The sequence below is a fragment of the Poromitra crassiceps genome, assembly GCF_964638095.1.
Source record: "Poromitra crassiceps genome assembly, chromosome: 19".
Taxonomy (NCBI): Eukaryota; Metazoa; Chordata; class Actinopteri; order Beryciformes; family Melamphaidae; genus Poromitra; species Poromitra crassiceps.
In genome coordinates, this window is record NC_139646.1 from 24,616,569 (window position 1) to 24,633,956 (window position 17,388).

Consider the following 17,388-nt stretch of genomic DNA (forward strand, 5'->3'; position numbering starts at 1 on the left):
ATTGACTTGTAGGACATCTCTGTGAATTCTAAAGATTACCTTGTCATTATGATCAGCCCACCCCCACCCCCCCCCCATCCGCATGCAGTTTCTCAGAATATGATCGCTTAAACCACAAGACCCAGGCCTGACTCACACAGATCCTGTACAGACCACGTGTGAAGAGTGAAATCTAACCCTTCTCACGCCTGTTTCACCACCAATGATTTCATGAAAACCTTGTGGGCTACAAAATAGAAGACATTACTTTATACTTTTACTTTTCCATCAACAAATATATAAATGCCATGTACTTTTTATTCATTATTATTTACATATAATTTCTAACCCTAACCCTTCTATTTGTAGCTATTTTATACATTAGAGCATGGCTTTACCGATATTTATTTTTATTTTCATGCGCACATCCACGGAGGACGCATTAAGAGCCTTAATGAGACTTAATGACTTGCAGCTGGCAGGAGTGGAGCTTCTGCAGGCAGAGAAAGGGAGGATTTTTCTCTGTGAGGTAAACAGAGAGAAAAGGTAAACACTGCTCATGTGCTGATATTACCGAGATTATAAAGTGGGTTGATAATCGGTAAAGACATCCTTTAAGAATATTGTGCTCTGTAGTTTTGCGGGCAGCACAGCTCACATGTTACTCTGAATGCTGCCAACCAATATGACTTGATTTTCATTCAAGCTTATTATTTGAGACATAATTGTTGCAAAGTTAAATAATGATTTACTGATGTGAAAAATGATAGGCAACTTCCTTCTGCAGGATGTGGAGAAAGAACTCAGCTCAAACCGTTCTCTGTGGTCCAGTTGACTTCTTCTATATAGAACAGCGAGTGGTTTTAGGGGGTGGATGCAGTCAACTGACTTTGACGCATATACAAGACATGTGGTCAGACAGACTTTAGCTTCTCTCTCATCTACTGCATGTTAGCGTGGGACAGGAAGAGTGTTTCGACCTTTAGCATAGCATGAGAAACAGTCCAACACAGAAACTGTGGACAAGTAGGCTAATGACCACACTCTGCAGCACACATAATACTGTAGTATAAAGAAAAGAATGAGCATTAGGTTTGTTGGTTTAGAATGGTACTTTACCTTTTTATCTTATTTTTGTGTTGTATTTTATGTACCGGAATGATATATCTAACTGTAATTCTGTTTTAATGTATTTTTGACTGTCCTTGTGGGACTCAGGGACTGCAAATTAAATTGAGCTTCCTAGCTACTTCTGGGACAGTTTCCGATTGTCCATTGTCCCTGTCCAATAAATAAATAAATAAATAAAATAAATACTCTCATCATGGATAAGAACATTATGTAGAACTTGAAAAACCATCGACCCACAATGAATGGTTTACTGTTCAGGTGTATCACCTGCCATGGGGGTTCAACTGTAACAGGTGATTTCCATACATGCACATCAGCTGCAATCTGCCTCTCCGTGGAAAGGCCAGCAACTGCCTAGTGACGAGGCAGTTGCTGGCCCACAACCAAAAACGTTTGGCCACCCTGCTAGTTCCTCAAATGATAGCTTGCAGATTTGTGAGGTTCCCATGCAGGCTAGGAAATAGCACTGGCACCATAATAACACACACACACACACACACACACACACACACACACACACACACTAGAGACAGACAGGCACACACATGCACACACAAACACGAGACAGACACACACACTGATGACATCAGTGATGATGTCATCAGTGACATCACTGATGATCACAAATGATGGTGATCACAAATGCCTAGTTATATAAAACTGAATGACATCACAACAGTCTAATCCTATAATGTAAAATGAGATATTCCTTTGAATCTGACTTCAAGCGGCCAAAATAAAAATGAAAAAGTAAAAAAAACAAATAAATGGCGACTGAATTTTGGGTCCATGGCTACTGTTGTGTTGTGCCCCCTCAGCATTTTGGCTTCCATCGTGCCCCTGTGTGTGTGTGTGTGTGGGTGTGTGTGTGTGTGTGTGTGTGTGTGTGTGTGGGTGTGTGTGTGTGTGTGTGTGTTTGTTTTATACCTTCTGCTTTTTCCAGCCAAACAAACAAAGATGCAACTTCCCTTTAATTAAGGCGCTTAAGTGTGACAACACAGACCTTAAAAACTTCAAAACCAAACAGCTTAATGCAGCTGAAAGCAGATCAGAAACCTGACTAGTCCACCTGTTATTTAGGCTGTGTGGTTTTATGTCTGATGCCTCTCTGTGAACCCATCGGTTAAACAAACAAACCCCCCCCCCCCCCTCTAACCTCTGGGAGCAGGCTCATTTCATGTCTGTGTAAACGGAACTCAAGGGGCTCCGTCGGCAGCGGAAGAAAATCCCTTTCCGCTCCCTTCAAGCTATACAACAACAATACAACAATAACAACTCTAACAATCAATCAATCAATCAATCAGTTTAATACATGTCCCAGAAGGGCACTTTGGTTCACTTTGGTTGTGTGAACTTGTTGCTAGTAGCAAGTAGCAACTTGCTACACGCTGAAAATGGTAATTAAGTTTTGACTACACACTCCATTTTGATTGGGGAAAGCGCAGCATGTGAGCCTGCCCCCTGCGAGCGCTGTTAGTGGCCATTCACACCATACGCCAAAGCAACGCCAAAGTCACGCTGAAGCCATGCTGAAACCACGCAGTTTCATTTCGGTGTCCTTGTTAACAGGTGAGACTGTTCACACCAGCCGCACGCCACGCCATGCTGAAGCCACGCCAAAGCCACGCTGAAGCGATCGTTGAGGATTCAGTCCTATTTTCCAGGTGTGACGCTGCCAGGCATGGCCTACTTACATTCGGCGACGCCAAACGTAGCAGAGCTGAAGCTTGAGGCAGGCACAAGCTGAACTGACGCCTAACCGTTCACACAAGAAGCCTTCTATTTTCCTCTCAGCCAGGGTTCGAGTTATAGTCAGATAGCTATGGGGTCCCCCTAAATCTAAAAAAAATTGGGCCGTTTTTTCCTCAAATTGTGGCCGTTTGAAGCCAGATTTAGAGGAATATCTAATTTTAAATTAACATTCGGTTTAGACTGTTGTGTGATGTTATTATTCAGTCTTACACTTGCATCTGATAAAATACAACAATTTAATTTGACAAATGAGACAAAATTGCTGAACTTAAATTAACATTTATTTAACTCTGTCTCTGCACTTATAAATCAAAAACTACAAAAATAAATACATAATGCTCATACATACATATACATAATGCAAATACAATTTGCTTTCCGAGCAGTTCTCTGCACTCCGCAATAAACGCTATCTAAAAACAACAAGAAGAAGAAAACAGATGAATGGGGCAGCCATCCCCTACACTACCGTTGACGCTACCGTTGCATAGCAACAACAGACCGGAAGTAACCAGAGTAGGCTAACATGTGCACAGGTCATCAAGAACTTGTGAATGAAAAACAAATTGCACCAAACAAACAGCAGCATATGTCAGCAGATACAGTGGCAGCATCTTGTTAGAACAAAAACAAACTGTAGGATTAATACTTACAAAATGAAAAGTCTCAGTCTCCTCTCCTCTCAGCTGTGTCCACGACATCATCAGCATAACGTTAGCTTAGCTACAAGCTAGTAGCAACCTAGCTGTTGCGCTAACAGGTCGTTGTCCGTTGTCTGAAGCCGTTCTTTGTTTCTTTCTAAAACCGAAGCTATCCGGGCTTTTACACCCCGTTGGCAGCTTAAACCTTTTCTTCGGTGGCATGGTAACGCTATACTAAAGATTAATAATATCGTGTTGGCTCAGGCGGCTGTTTACATCACGTGATGGTTGCATCTTGTGGCTTCTTCTCCCTGCAACTCGGTTGTAGTAGTAGAACACGCGCTCATGGGCGGCGCATGGTGGCTTGGAGGTGAAATGCAGCCTATTTCACACAACAATTCAAACGGTTGTTTTGGGAAAACTGAAAACATGTTTCTTAGCCTATTTATCTAGTTAACATAAATAATAATAATTCTTACATCGAAAAATGTGTTATTTGGAACACAAAAAAAGGGGAAAAAAAAAAAAAAAGTTATATTTGTGGGGGTCCCACAGGTGTTCTGGACTATGGGGTCCCAAACTCTATCTATGGGGTCCAAGACCCCATAGGTCCCCCCATAACTCGATCCCTGCTCTCAGCGCCTCCTTGGCGCTCCTTGAACCTGCCCACAACTCCCATTGACTTCATGCCTGGCAGCTTCAAGCTTCACACGTCACGCTTGGAAAATAGGACTGAATCCTGAACGATCGCTTGAGCAAGGCGTGAGCGTGGCTTCGGCGTGACACATGCGCGCAGGTGGTGTGATCGGCCTCGCCTGTTAACAAGGACGCCTAAATGAAACTTGTGGGTTCAGCGTAGGTTGAGCTTAGGTTGAGCGTTGCTTCGGTGTATAGTGTGAACGGGGGCTTACACAGCTTTTCACAGAGCTTGCCGACAGATTTTCCATGCAAGTCGAAAGTCTGTCTCGAGAGATTAGTCTGATGCAGCTTGTCTACATGAATGACTGAGTCTTCACCACTGTAGAATTATAAAATAATAATGAAAGAGGCCTACTGTGATGCTGCAAAATTTAGATGAAAACATGTTGGACAGACCCCCCCGCCCCCAGTGCTGTCTTGGGGGGAATGTGTTGGGCGCTTTCCCACCATGATAAAGTACAGTAAGTGCTTTATTTCCTCTGGATTGCAACACAGGAAATGCTGTGTTTACAGCAGCTTTTAGTAAGCTGTTTGAGATCACGAGGACCCAACTGTCTAGGCCCTTCAGATTGCTTAAATGGAAACCAAAACATGCATGTTGGCATTTCTAAGTAAACAATAACTAGGATAGTGGTATGGATTGAACGACTGTATTTGGGACTCGTAGATGTGTGAAGTAGGCCTAAAAACCTTAACCCCTGATCAAGGAGTGGGGCAGAATGCAGTGTATCGGAAGTGTCAAGTTCTTTCTCTATGAAATCATGCACAGTCTTTTTCTACTACAGCATCAATACTACCGAGAGCATTATTTCCTATGATCAGTGTTGATGCAGGTCCAGCCAAGTACCATTGTTATCACTGACATGTCCATAACCAACTCAAAGAAATACTACAAACCAACATATTTGTGCTGTCTACAGTTTTCTCAAAAGGTACAGACATGAAAATAGGAGTCAGAGCAAGGAGATCTCAAATTCACTTTTCCTAAATTATGACTAGGTGTATTTAATTCAATGTTATACAACAATTCCGGTCGAGCAATTTGATTGGACAAGAGGCATTCCAGCCATGATGATATTCAGTATAACATCACGGGCGCTTCATTCTGTGTACAGTATATCACTCTGCTTCACAGACAGTGGTGGGTAGAGTAAACAAAAACGGTACTCAAGTAAAAGTACAGTTACTTTATAATATATTTACTCAAGTACTGTAGAAGTAAAAAGTACCCATAAAAATAATTACTTGAGTAAGAGTAAAAAAGTATTGTAATGGCTAAAATGTCTAAATGCTTTGTTGATCCATCAATAATGAGTTGCTCGTTTAAAATGAATCAGGAGTTTTTTTTATTCCATAACGAAGTTCCACTGTGCACAGCGGGTCACAGTCCTGTATTTTTCGATTTTTCGGAAAAGACTAAAGACACACCTTTTCAGGCTCCATCTGGGCCCTTCTTAAACTAACTTCTTTCGCTCTCTCTTAAAAAAAAAAAAAAAAAAAAAAAAACTTCTAAACTAACCTAAACTAAACTTGTACCACTATTCCTTCAGAAGTTGTAGTTGTCATAGACTGTGTTGCATAGTTGATTGCTCTATTGCTGACAAGAAAGTGTTATTGTAAGTCGCTTAAGCGTCTGCCAAATGACGTAATGTAATGTAATGTAATGTAGAAAAAGACATTCAGGACTGAGCCATGAGCCAAGGCATCTACCCATCATATACTAAAAATGAGCCGCAGCCCTCCACTTAGGGAAGCCAGTAAATTTCCATTAGCTACACAGAAGTTCCATCTAGCCCAGTAGGTTTCCATCACGCGACACAAGCTCAGCCTTGATCTTTCATAAGAGACAATACAACCTTGGTCTGGTCACAAGACAAAATACATGTTATCTATCTTTAGGAATGCTCTGCAGATGCAGGAGAGAGTCCAACCAAGAGACATCTAAGAAGAGAGAGAGAGAGCCATAGATCATGTATTGAACAGAGTCAATAATGATCAATGACCAATCAATAAGCAATCAATCAATAATTGTGCTCTCTAGTAAAAAACTACTCAAGTAATGAGGAACTTCATGAGTAAAGATGGAATTTATTGCAGTAACATTGGCTGTAATGCCTTTTCTATCAATATGAATTAAGAATTGGTCCTTAAAGTGAATGATAAATTCCTGCCTTGTGATTGTCTTTCCTTTCTCCTCTTTCTCTCAAGATATATTGCAGTGATGAAAAGGGAAACCACAACCACCAGATTTAGGAATGACCAGAAGTGACCGTTATTCTCACATGTCAAAAATATTTACAATGAACGACAGCAAAATTCACTGAAACATTATAAACCTTTGTAAACATGAGATGTTAGTTAACAGCTTCAGTGCACAAGCTGAAAACAAACCAGCTATGCAACTTTGAAACATCAACAAACTTATTTTTCATACTTTTTCGTCTTTTTTTAAAATTAATTAAAGTATGTTTTAGCTCTGACAAAGCTCTTGATACAAGGAATATCAGTTTGTAAGAGCTAAAAAAATAGCTTTAGATGTACTTGAAAGCCATAAACGGGTCAGTTACATTTGTATTGTAACTAAAATTGTATAAAAATTGGAGCAAAACCAGCTTGTATTTTGAGTTATGGTGCAATAACAACAATTAAAAGAGCACATTGTCCATTTAAGTCTTATTCTTCAAGAATATGGGGGTAAAGCAACTTTATTGACATACAACTTTATATTTTAAATCGACAAAATTTACATGTCGACAATTCAAACAAGATTTAAAAAAGTATCGTCTCTCGCTGTTCACCACAATTCATATTTTTTCCACGGCTGGTTTGTAGCTGAAGCAGGAAGTTCGTAGCTGAAGCAGGAAGTTCGTAGCTGAAGCAGGAAGTAGGCGGTGACTTTGACTTTGGCTCTCTATTAGCATGAGCAGCCACGAGGTCACGTGGTCCTTTCAGAGTCTGGAGAGCAGCAATGCCGTTACACACCTAAGAGACAACATGTTGACACGTACACAGTTAGTAGAGGTGAAAATCTCTAATCAACCAGTGAAATAAGAGCAATTACTTATAAGTAAATATTAAATACTTGCATTGTGATTGTCTATCCCTCTTTCTCTTTGTCACAAAACATATTCCAGTGACGATGATGGCAATGACGCTTAGAAACACAACCAGGCGAATGAAGAATGACCTCAAGTGACTGTTATTCTCACCTGTCAGAAAGATTTACAATGAACATCAGTAACATGCACTGAAACAGTATGCCATAAACTTTTGGAAACAGAAGAGTTTAAAAGCAGTGATGTGATTTGCTTTACCTGTCGGGTCAGTAGTCTGGTCTGTATTGTTGTCCTGACTGCAGAATGTCTTGACGTTGACTGGAAGAGTCTTTTGGTCATCAGCAGGGTTGGCAGCCACACAGCTATAAAAGGAGTTGAAGTCTTGCTTGTCTACAGTGAGAGACAAAGAGGGAGCAGTGCTGGTCTGGTTCAGTGTCTCCTCTCCTTTGATCCAGGACAGAGTGGTCTCATGAGGCTTCTCCACAGAACACACCAAGGTGCAGCTGTCAGCGCTCACTCTGGATCTGTTCACACCAGGCCACGGTGCAGCTTCTGGAGGGATTTCATTCAGATTCAAAACAAAGAGTTAAAGGAATAGTTCACACAAAAAGTAATGTTCGGTCATTATCTAGTATCTACTCACTCCCATGCTCGATTTTTTTTCTATCTTTTTCTGTTTGGGTGGATGTTTTAGTGGACTGTGCTGTGGTGGGTTATTTGCTGACGTTTGTGGACACCATGTCTTAGCTAACTTATGTGGATCTTCTCTGATTTTATTTACAGGCCTGTCTGAGACGCAGAGAGGCAGGCTCGGGAACGCACAGTAACGTCACATCCGTTGGATTTTCCGTGAAACCTCGGGCCGAGTCCCTGTTAGTGTCGCGAGTGGAACTGTGGTTTATGACTCTGAGATTGGGCTCCTGCAGCCAGAAACATTTGTTTGGTGTGTGGTGTATATTATTGTCCAGGGGGGCACTGTATTCTCTCACTGACGTGATTCTCAGGTGATCCGCCCTCTGCCCCGGGAAGCGAGTGATCAGCCTGCCCTTATAAGGAGGACGCCGACCATCCACGGGGAGACAGAACCCAGGAAGAAAGGGACGACGGGGAGAGCAGACTGGAGGAGCTGGCCGCATCGGGACGAAACCCACACACAACGCTCGCTAAGCCCGCCACAAAGGGACGGTCTGACCTATTCTCAGGGAGTGTGTGGCGTGTCTTGGACGCAACTGTGTTATTGAGTGCTCCTGCTCTGTGTCTCTTAGTGAACGTGAGGAGCCGGCCGGACCAGATCGACGCCGATCTACTGCTGCGCTGAGACTGCTGTGCTGCTCTACAAGACGACCGACACCCATACACAACGCTCGCTAATCCCGCAACAAAGGGACGGTCTGACCTATTCCTCAGTGAGTGTGTGGCGTGTCATAGGCACAACCCGTTGCTGAGTGTGCCTGCGCTGTGTTTTTAAGTGACTCCGATCTACGCTGGTGTGGCCGACGGTCCCCGCCAGATTGCCGGATCCCTACCTGCTTGCCGTCCTCTGTCTGCCTGCTGCCTGCTTGTTGGCCGCCCTCCGCCCGCCTGTTACCTGTGGCCGTGTGGACGTTCTCCGCCTCGACCCCCGCCGCCATCGCGCCCGGGCCTGTTCCATCTGCCCGCCGTTGCTCCAGCCTACTGAGCTGGGGTCCATTGTCGGGGCGATATCCAGCCTGCCTACTATGCTCTGATAAGTACTCTTACCGTTCATATTATCCCAACTCACCGAAGGAACAGAGTGAACGTCGTGAGTTGGGACGGACATTTTAAACCTTTCTCTTTTCGTTGTTCGTTTATTTTCTCCTTCTGCTCAACGCTGCTAATGTAGCTCGTGTTCATTGTCGGTCACGTGACACTGTAACTCAATATCTATGGGATTGCCCGTCCTAAGATCGCCCCTCTGTTAATGCTGTGTCCAGTTTGCTGTGCTGTTTGAAGTGGTCTTTTGCAGTTGCCTGCCATAATATAACAGGGTGAAATAATATTCTTATGCAGTGTGTCTGCCGTAATATATTGGTGTGCAGTGGTATCCAGATGAAATGTCTGACTTTGCAGTGGAGTGTGAAATGTTAATTCCTGTTGCTGGGAATCTGTGTGCTGTGCTGTGTGAGATCTGTTCATGACACACGTCCTCGGAGGGCCTAAATCGACCAGGAAAGCTAACATAGATATTTGAAATTGCAAGTGCCGATGTGATCTGATAATTGACTACGATAGATTTATTTTTGTATTTTATCTGTTGAATAAAACATTGTATATTTTTGTACCGTAACTCTATTGGTTGTTGTGATTATTTGAAGTCCAGGAGATTTTATTGTTGCAACAGGCGACACTTTTTGGCGTTAGTCGGCAGGACTGGACTTTCAAAAAATCACAACAATGTCGATAGACGGGCAATCCCAGAGTGGGCCTAGCCAACTCGGTGAAGCAGAAACTAGTGAAACAAATAATAGTGGCGGACAAACGATGAATGCAGTGATGATGCCTTGGTTCATGAGTGCATCATGGGTACCAAAATTCACAGGAGAAGGGGTAGGAGTTGAATTTAGCACATGGCGGGCCAAAGTAGATTCATATCTGAGGGCACAAGGCCTCAGCTCCCAACAGTCAGTGGATTTCGTGCTGGATGCAGTAGAGGGGCGAGCTCATAGACAAATGATGTTGCTGTCCCCTACTAGAAGGCAATCACAAGTGACTATTCTGGAAGAACTGACGAGACTTTATGGAGACCGAAAAACCCCAGCGGGTTTGAGGTCTGAATTCTTTGACTGCAAACAAGAGATGGGGGAGGGGGTAGACACGTTCATTCTCCGTCTGTCTGAGTTATTTTCCAGGTGGCAGAGGAACGACCCAGGCAACGCAGGACCGAAGGATGAGGTCTTAAAGGCACAGTTCACCAAAGGCCTACGGGATGGGATACTTAAACTAGAACTGGAACGATACCTACGCCGGTCCTCAGATGCCGCCTTTGACAGTCTGTGCACGGAGGCTAAGGCCCTGGAGAAGGAGGTAAACCGTAAGGAAGCATGGGCCTGCCGCTCCTACATGGCGCCACCAGCTAGCCAGGTCCCCCAGGAGGCGATGGCACCCCCTGACTGGCAACAGCTTAAAGAGACGCTAAGGGCCGAGCTAAAACAGGAGGTGAAGGACCAAGTGACACTACTAGGAAAAACAATTGTGCAAGAGATCTGTGCCCAACTGCCAGCCATGCTGCCAGCCCCAGCCCCCACTCCGCAGGCAAGTCTATTGTTCCAGCCTAGACAATCAGCCACTAGGGGTGCGCAGCCCTTCCAGTGGGACGAGCAGGGCCGCCCCATCTGTCGGGACTGTGGTGAAGTGGGGCACATACAACGCTACTGCCCTCGACGGCGACCCAACGCCGCGGGTTTTCCAGCTCGCCGGTCGCTGCAGGGCGAGTGACCGGTAGTAGGGAGACTCCAGGTGTCCCAGATAAGCCCTCTTTTGTTGGCCAGTGTCCGGAAGTGGAGATGATGGTGAGTGGAGTCAAGATTCCATTCGTTTTAGACACTGGCTCCCAAGTAACCTTGTTGAGTTATTCCCTTTTCCAGCGCTGTTTTGGCGAGAAACAGATGAGGGACCCCGCTGAGGTGCCCTGGCTCACCCTCAAGGCAGCAAACGGCCTCCAAATTCCCTACATAGGCTATGCAGTTTTGGATTTTGCGACGGGAGGCCTTGAGGTAATTAAGAAGGGAATATTGATTGTAAAAGACGATTGCATGAGCACCAGACATGGTCTGCTTGGAATGAACGTGATCTCCGAAGTTTGGCAGTGTGTCTCCCACAGTGATCATCCAGGTGTAGCAGCATTCACCTCTACGTGGCCTAAGGCGGTCCAGAAGGCGTGGGCCAAGGCGTTCGCCGTCTGCAGGGGGGCCCAGGCAGAGGGGTCCCCGGACCCAGCCCCCGGCACCGCAAAACTGCCCCGTAGAGTCTCCATCACTGTACCTGCTGCTACAGAGATGATCATCTGGGCCCACGTCTCTCCATCCGTGGCTTCTACGGCGGGCCCTGTACTTGTGGAGAACCTTTCCACGGATTCCCATAGGGAGGGGTGTGATTGGCGGGTGGCGCGGACACTGAGCCTAGTCAAAGGGGGTAAGGTCCCCTTACGTATCTGTAACCCCAACCCCTTCCCTGTGTACCTCCCCTCCAGGCGGGCGCTCGCCATGGTGACCCCGATCGACCCCGGGGATGTTGACAGAAAAACAGAATTGACTCTGGACCACACTGCTCCCGATGTGGTGGAGGTGAATGTGCGGTCAGTGCAGACGGAGGCGCACGCTGATCTGCCGCCTTGGGAGCCCAAGTGTGAGGGACTTACAATGGAGCAATCCAATGGTTTCTCTGCTATGTTGTCAAGGTGGCAAAATGTTTTCGCGGCTGATGAAGAGGATTTTGGCTGTACAGGGCTCGTGCAGCATCGGATCCACACTGGAGCTGCACCACCCAGCAGAGAGAGGTACCGGCCGGTGCCTCCCACTTTATACTCAGAACTGCGTAGCCTACTACAAGGTATGTTGGCAAATGGAGTGGTGCAGGAGAGTTCCAGCCCTTGGGCGGCTCCAGTGGTTCTGGTCAAGAAGAAAGATGGAACATGGAGATTTTGTGTCGATTATCGCAGATTGAATGCTGTAACTCATAAAGACTCTTTTCCTTTACCCAGGATAGAAGAGTCCTTGACAGGGCTGCAACGGGCGGAGTGGTATTCTACCTTGGATTTGGCCTGCGGCTACTGGCAGGTCGAGGTGGCCCCCGCTGACCGGGAGAAGACGGCGTTTACCACACCGGTGGGCCTGTATGAGTTCACAAGGATGCCCTTTGGATTATGTAATGCTCCAGCGACTTTCCAAAGACTGATGCAGCGCTGCCTGGGCGATAAGGTACACGATCATTTATTGATCTACCTGGATGATGTGATTATCTATTCCTCAGACTTCGAGACTCACCTTCATCACTTGGAACAAGTCTTTCAGCGCCTTCACAGTCATGGTCTCAAACTGCAGCCGAAGAAGTGCCAGTTCTTTAAGCGGCAAGTGATATATCTTGGACATGTCGTTAGTGGGGAGGGCATTGCTACTGACCCCAGTAAAACCTCTGCCGTCCAGAATTGGCCCATCCCCCGCACCGTAAGGGAAGTTAAGTCTTTTTTGGGTTTTGCCGGTTATTATCGGAGGTTTATAAAAGGCTTTTCAAAAATTGCTATTCCATTAAATCATCTTACGCATGGTACCAGCGGTAACAGTACGGCCCCAGTCACCTGGCTCCCCGAATGTGACACTGCATTTGAGCAATTGAAACACGCACTCCTTAACGCCCCGATCCTGGCCTATGCCGACTTCACCCAGCCATTCAGACTGTATGTGGATGCCAGTCTGGAGGGTCTGGGTGCTGTGCTGTCTCAAGAGCAACATGGCCAGGAGCGTGTCATCGCTTATGGTAGCCGCAGTCTTATCCCGACCGAGCGAAACGATCAAAACTATAGCTCGTTTAAATTAGAATTTCTGGGGCTCAAATGGGCAGTGACTGAGAAATTTAAGGACTATCTCTGGGGGGCTACTTTCACGGTGTACACTGATAATAATCCCCTCGTTCATTTGGACACTGCTAAATTGGGGGCTGTTGAGCAACGCTGGGCAGCCCAGCTTGCCAATTATACTTTTGACTTTGCTGCCCGTGGCCCAGCCACTGTCGAGGTGCCTATTGACATTGCCCTTGCGCCCATTAGTCCCCCTTCTCCTGTAGTTCCGCCCAATAGTCCTGTTGGTTTGCACCTTCCTGAGCTCTCTTCTGAAATGCGCACCGAGTTGGTTTGCCCAGGTAGAATGCCTGATGCGGGGGTGCTGGAGTGGGACATGGGGGGTGATCAGAGGGAAGGGGCCAACCATCCATCACCAGAGTCTCAACCCCGTCGATCCCAGCGTGATAACATTGGGATACCACCGAGTCGCTATCGGTAGATTGGTGTCCGGGACGACCACCCACAAACCTGGGGGAAAATGTCGCGAGTGGAACTGTGGTTTATGACTCTGAGATTGGGCTCCTGCAGCCAGAAACATTTGTTTGGTGTGTGGTGTATATTATTGTCCAGGGGGGCACTGTATTCTCTCACTGACGTGATTCTCAGGTGATCCGCCCTCTGCCCCGGGAAGCGAGTGATCAGCCTGCCCTTATAAGGAGGACGCCGACCATCCACGGGGAGACAGAACCCAGGAAGAAAGGGACGACGGGGAGAGCAGACTGGAGGAGCTGGCCGCATCGGGACGAAACCCACACACAACGCTCGCTAAGCCCGCCACAAAGGGACGGTCTGACCTATTCTCAGGGAGTGTGTGGCGTGTCTTGGACGCAACTGTGTTATTGAGTGCTCCTGCTCTGTGTCTCTTAGTGAACGTGAGGAGCCGGCCGGACCAGATCGACGCCGATCTACTGCTGCGCTGAGACTGCTGTGCTGCTCTACAAGACGACCGACACCCATACACAACGCTCGCTAATCCCGCAACAAAGGGACGGTCTGACCTATTCCTCAGTGAGTGTGTGGCGTGTCATAGGCACAACCCGTTGCTGAGTGTGCCTGCGCTGTGTTTTTAAGTGACTCCGATCTACGCTGGTGTGGCCGACGGTCCCCGCCAGATTGCCGGATCCCTACCTGCTTGCCGTCCTCTGTCTGCCTGCTGCCTGCTTGTTGGCCGCCCTCCGCCCGCCTGTTACCTGTGGCCGTGTGGACGTTCTCCGCCTCGACCCCCGCCGCCATCGCGCCCGGGCCTGTTCCATCTGCCCGCCGTTGCTCCAGCCTACTGAGCTGGGGTCCATTGTCGGGGCGATATCCAGCCTGCCTACTATGCTCTGATAAGTACTCTTACCGTTCATATTATCCCAACTCACCGAAGGAACAGAGTGAACGTCGTGAGTTGGGACGGACATTTTAAACCTTTCTCTTTTCGTTGTTCGTTTATTTTCTCCTTCTGCTCAACGCTGCTAATGTAGCTCGTGTTCATTGTCGGTCACGTGACACTGTAACTCAATATCTATGGGATTGCCCGTCCTAAGATCGCCCCTCTGTTAATGCTGTGTCCAGTTTGCTGTGCTGTTTGAAGTGGTCTTTTGCAGTTGCCTGCCATAATATAACAGGGTGAAATAATATTCTTATGCAGTGTGTCTGCCGTAATATATTGGTGTGCAGTGGTATCCAGATGAAATGTCTGACTTTGCAGTGGAGTGTGAAATGTTAATTCCTGTTGCTGGGAATCTGTGTGCTGTGCTGTGTGAGATCTGTTCATGACACACGTCCTCGGAGGGCCTAAATCGACCAGGAAAGCTAACATAGATATTTGAAATTGCAAGTGCCGATGTGATCTGATAATTGACTACGATAGATTTATTTTTGTATTTTATCTGTTGAATAAAACATTGTATATTTTTGTACCGTAACTCTATTGGTTGTTGTGATTATTTGAAGTCCAGGAGATTTTATTGTTGCAACAGGCGACATTAGAAAAATCAACACAGCCTGAAGGGCTGAACGGAGAGAGACGCAGAAGCTTGAATTTTTTAAGTTACATAACGCTGCATTTACTCATTGGCAATAAAAAGAATATGGTTAATAGGCTCCATGACTGTTTGTATCTGTTCATCTTTTTATCATCTCTTTAGATTCTTTACATCTTATTTTGTCTATATCTCGTATATTTGTTCTAATCAATGTTACATGAGCACCAATCACACCAAGACAATTTCCTAGTTTGTGAAAACATACCTTGGCGTATAAAATTATTCTGATTCTGATGTTAATAGCTTCCAGATTCTTAAACATAGGACCTTTCCATGGCTGTCTTGTTCGTTGTTGTTTTTTAAGATTATTTTTGCCTTTATTTAGATAGGACAGTAGGCAGACAGGAAAGGTGGGGAGACAGAGGGGATGACATGCGGCAAAGGACCTCGGGTTGGATTCGAACCCTCGTCGGCCGTGCGAAGGACCGATCCTCCGTCAAACACGTGCTACCAGGTGAGCCACCTGGACGCACTTGTTGTTTGTTTTAAATGCTGCCATTTTGGCCAGGTCTTGCTCAAACTTGGCTTGTGCAGACCAAAGTGCCATTGCCACAGGAAGAAAAAAAAAATCTAAGAACTTCTACTGTTGCCAGCAGGGGCAAACGTGACTTACCATACACAGAGTTGAAATGATGTAGGAACACCTCTTCTAGGAGCAATTATATAAATCCCTGAGTATAATAATAATGATGATGATAGGACAGTACGTTCCGCAGTTCTATTTATTTACTAGATATTGCTCAATAAAAAAGTGATCTGTGCAAAATGGCACTTTCATATTGCTTAAGTTAGAGGGGAGGAATAACTTTATTTTGCGCTGGCTGAACTTGGCTTGTGCAGACAAAGGTGCCATTGCCACAGATTTCTTTTTTTACCCCAGAAATTCAAAGAACTTTGTCCTGTAACTTGCAAGCAGTAGCATGTGACTTACCATACACAGAGAGTTGAAATGTTGTAGAATGACCTCCTCTAGGATTAATTGTATAAATCCCTGAGTCATTTGGCTGTAGTCCTGTGATTGTAAAGAGTCCAGTGTTGCTGTCCCAGAGAAGTCTGTTCCTGTAACTTTCCTCCCATATCTCCATTATTCCCAAGCTACTCACCAGAGCAATAGTGTTTGGTTTATTTTTAGTATATACAAGTGGTCCCTCTCCCTTCATAGGGTCAGGTAGAGTGATGGATCCTCCCTCAGTGCATGGCAGGTTCTTCTTTACTTCCTGTGTCACAGCTGAGGTCATTACTGTGAAAATAATGAGTGATACAGTCAGGTCAAGGTCAAAACCATTGATGTGAAATCAAGAAAAGATCAGCTTGACTCGATATTATGATTTATTGTGATTTTCTTTTGTTTGCACAGGGGACAGGGGGTATGTTATTGCTGCCTTCCAAATTACCCAAGGGGAAACTACAATTACAACCCAAAAGAAGGTGACATATTGTTACTGATTGGCCCAAAGGGAAATAACATGTTTACTGTCTGATTACTGCCTTGTAATGTAATGTAACATTGTAAACCTCATGTGGAATGTCAGACCAGCGTCCCGCACGGAAAATAATTTGGTCAAGATGGAGCAAGCAGCAATAGAAAGGTAAAGTGGAACGTCACTTCCTGCTTCAGCACTGTACCAGAGATTTTCATCCGCCATTTATTTTCCCATAGACATTTCGTAAAATGCTTATAAAATAGTTTTACTTCGTCGAACCCAACTTTTCAGCTAACGCTATAATCGCGAGAGACCATAGAACATTTCACACATACCAAAACTTAAAAAAACAACATAGAAAAAATATGTTCTTTAAACCAGCATTTTTTTTATGTTTTGGTCCCAGTGAAATGTTATGCGATCTCTCCTGTTTCTAAATATATCTGTACCATTTGGTTTGAACCAGTCAAACTATTTTTATACGCATTTTACAGAATGTGTATGGGAAAATAAATGGCGGATGAAAATCTCTGGTACAGTGCTGAAGCAGGAAGTAGGCGGTCACTTTGCCTCTCTATAACACTCAGATATAAGAAAATAAGGCACCATGCAGTTATTCCTGCTCCATCAGCTGTTTAAACATTTTCCTTAACAGCACAGAGGCTTATTTAATGCTCAATATATTAAACATTTTGTTTTCTAAGAGCTTCTATTAAAATATCAAGATTATAATACTGGCAATATCAACATGAAATCTGTCTAAATCATTTTCATTTACTTCTCTTTATCAAACTGTTTCTTAGCAAGTTAGTCAAAACGAGAATCTAGTCCTACAAAGATTGATGACTTCGAATAAAATAAATGGCATTTTTTCAACATAAGTAGGATATGTGACATACTATTATTAGATAACCTACAACACAAATTAATTTGAGCACAGACTCTAAAGCCATAGAAGAGTTTTCAATGAGACACTTTCTAATCATGCAACAACAGCACACAAAGACACAATCAATTAAATAAGCAATGACATGTATAATATATACAAAATATGTAGCCTAGTTAAAAAGTTACCTAAAAAGATGATAATCTTCATCTCCG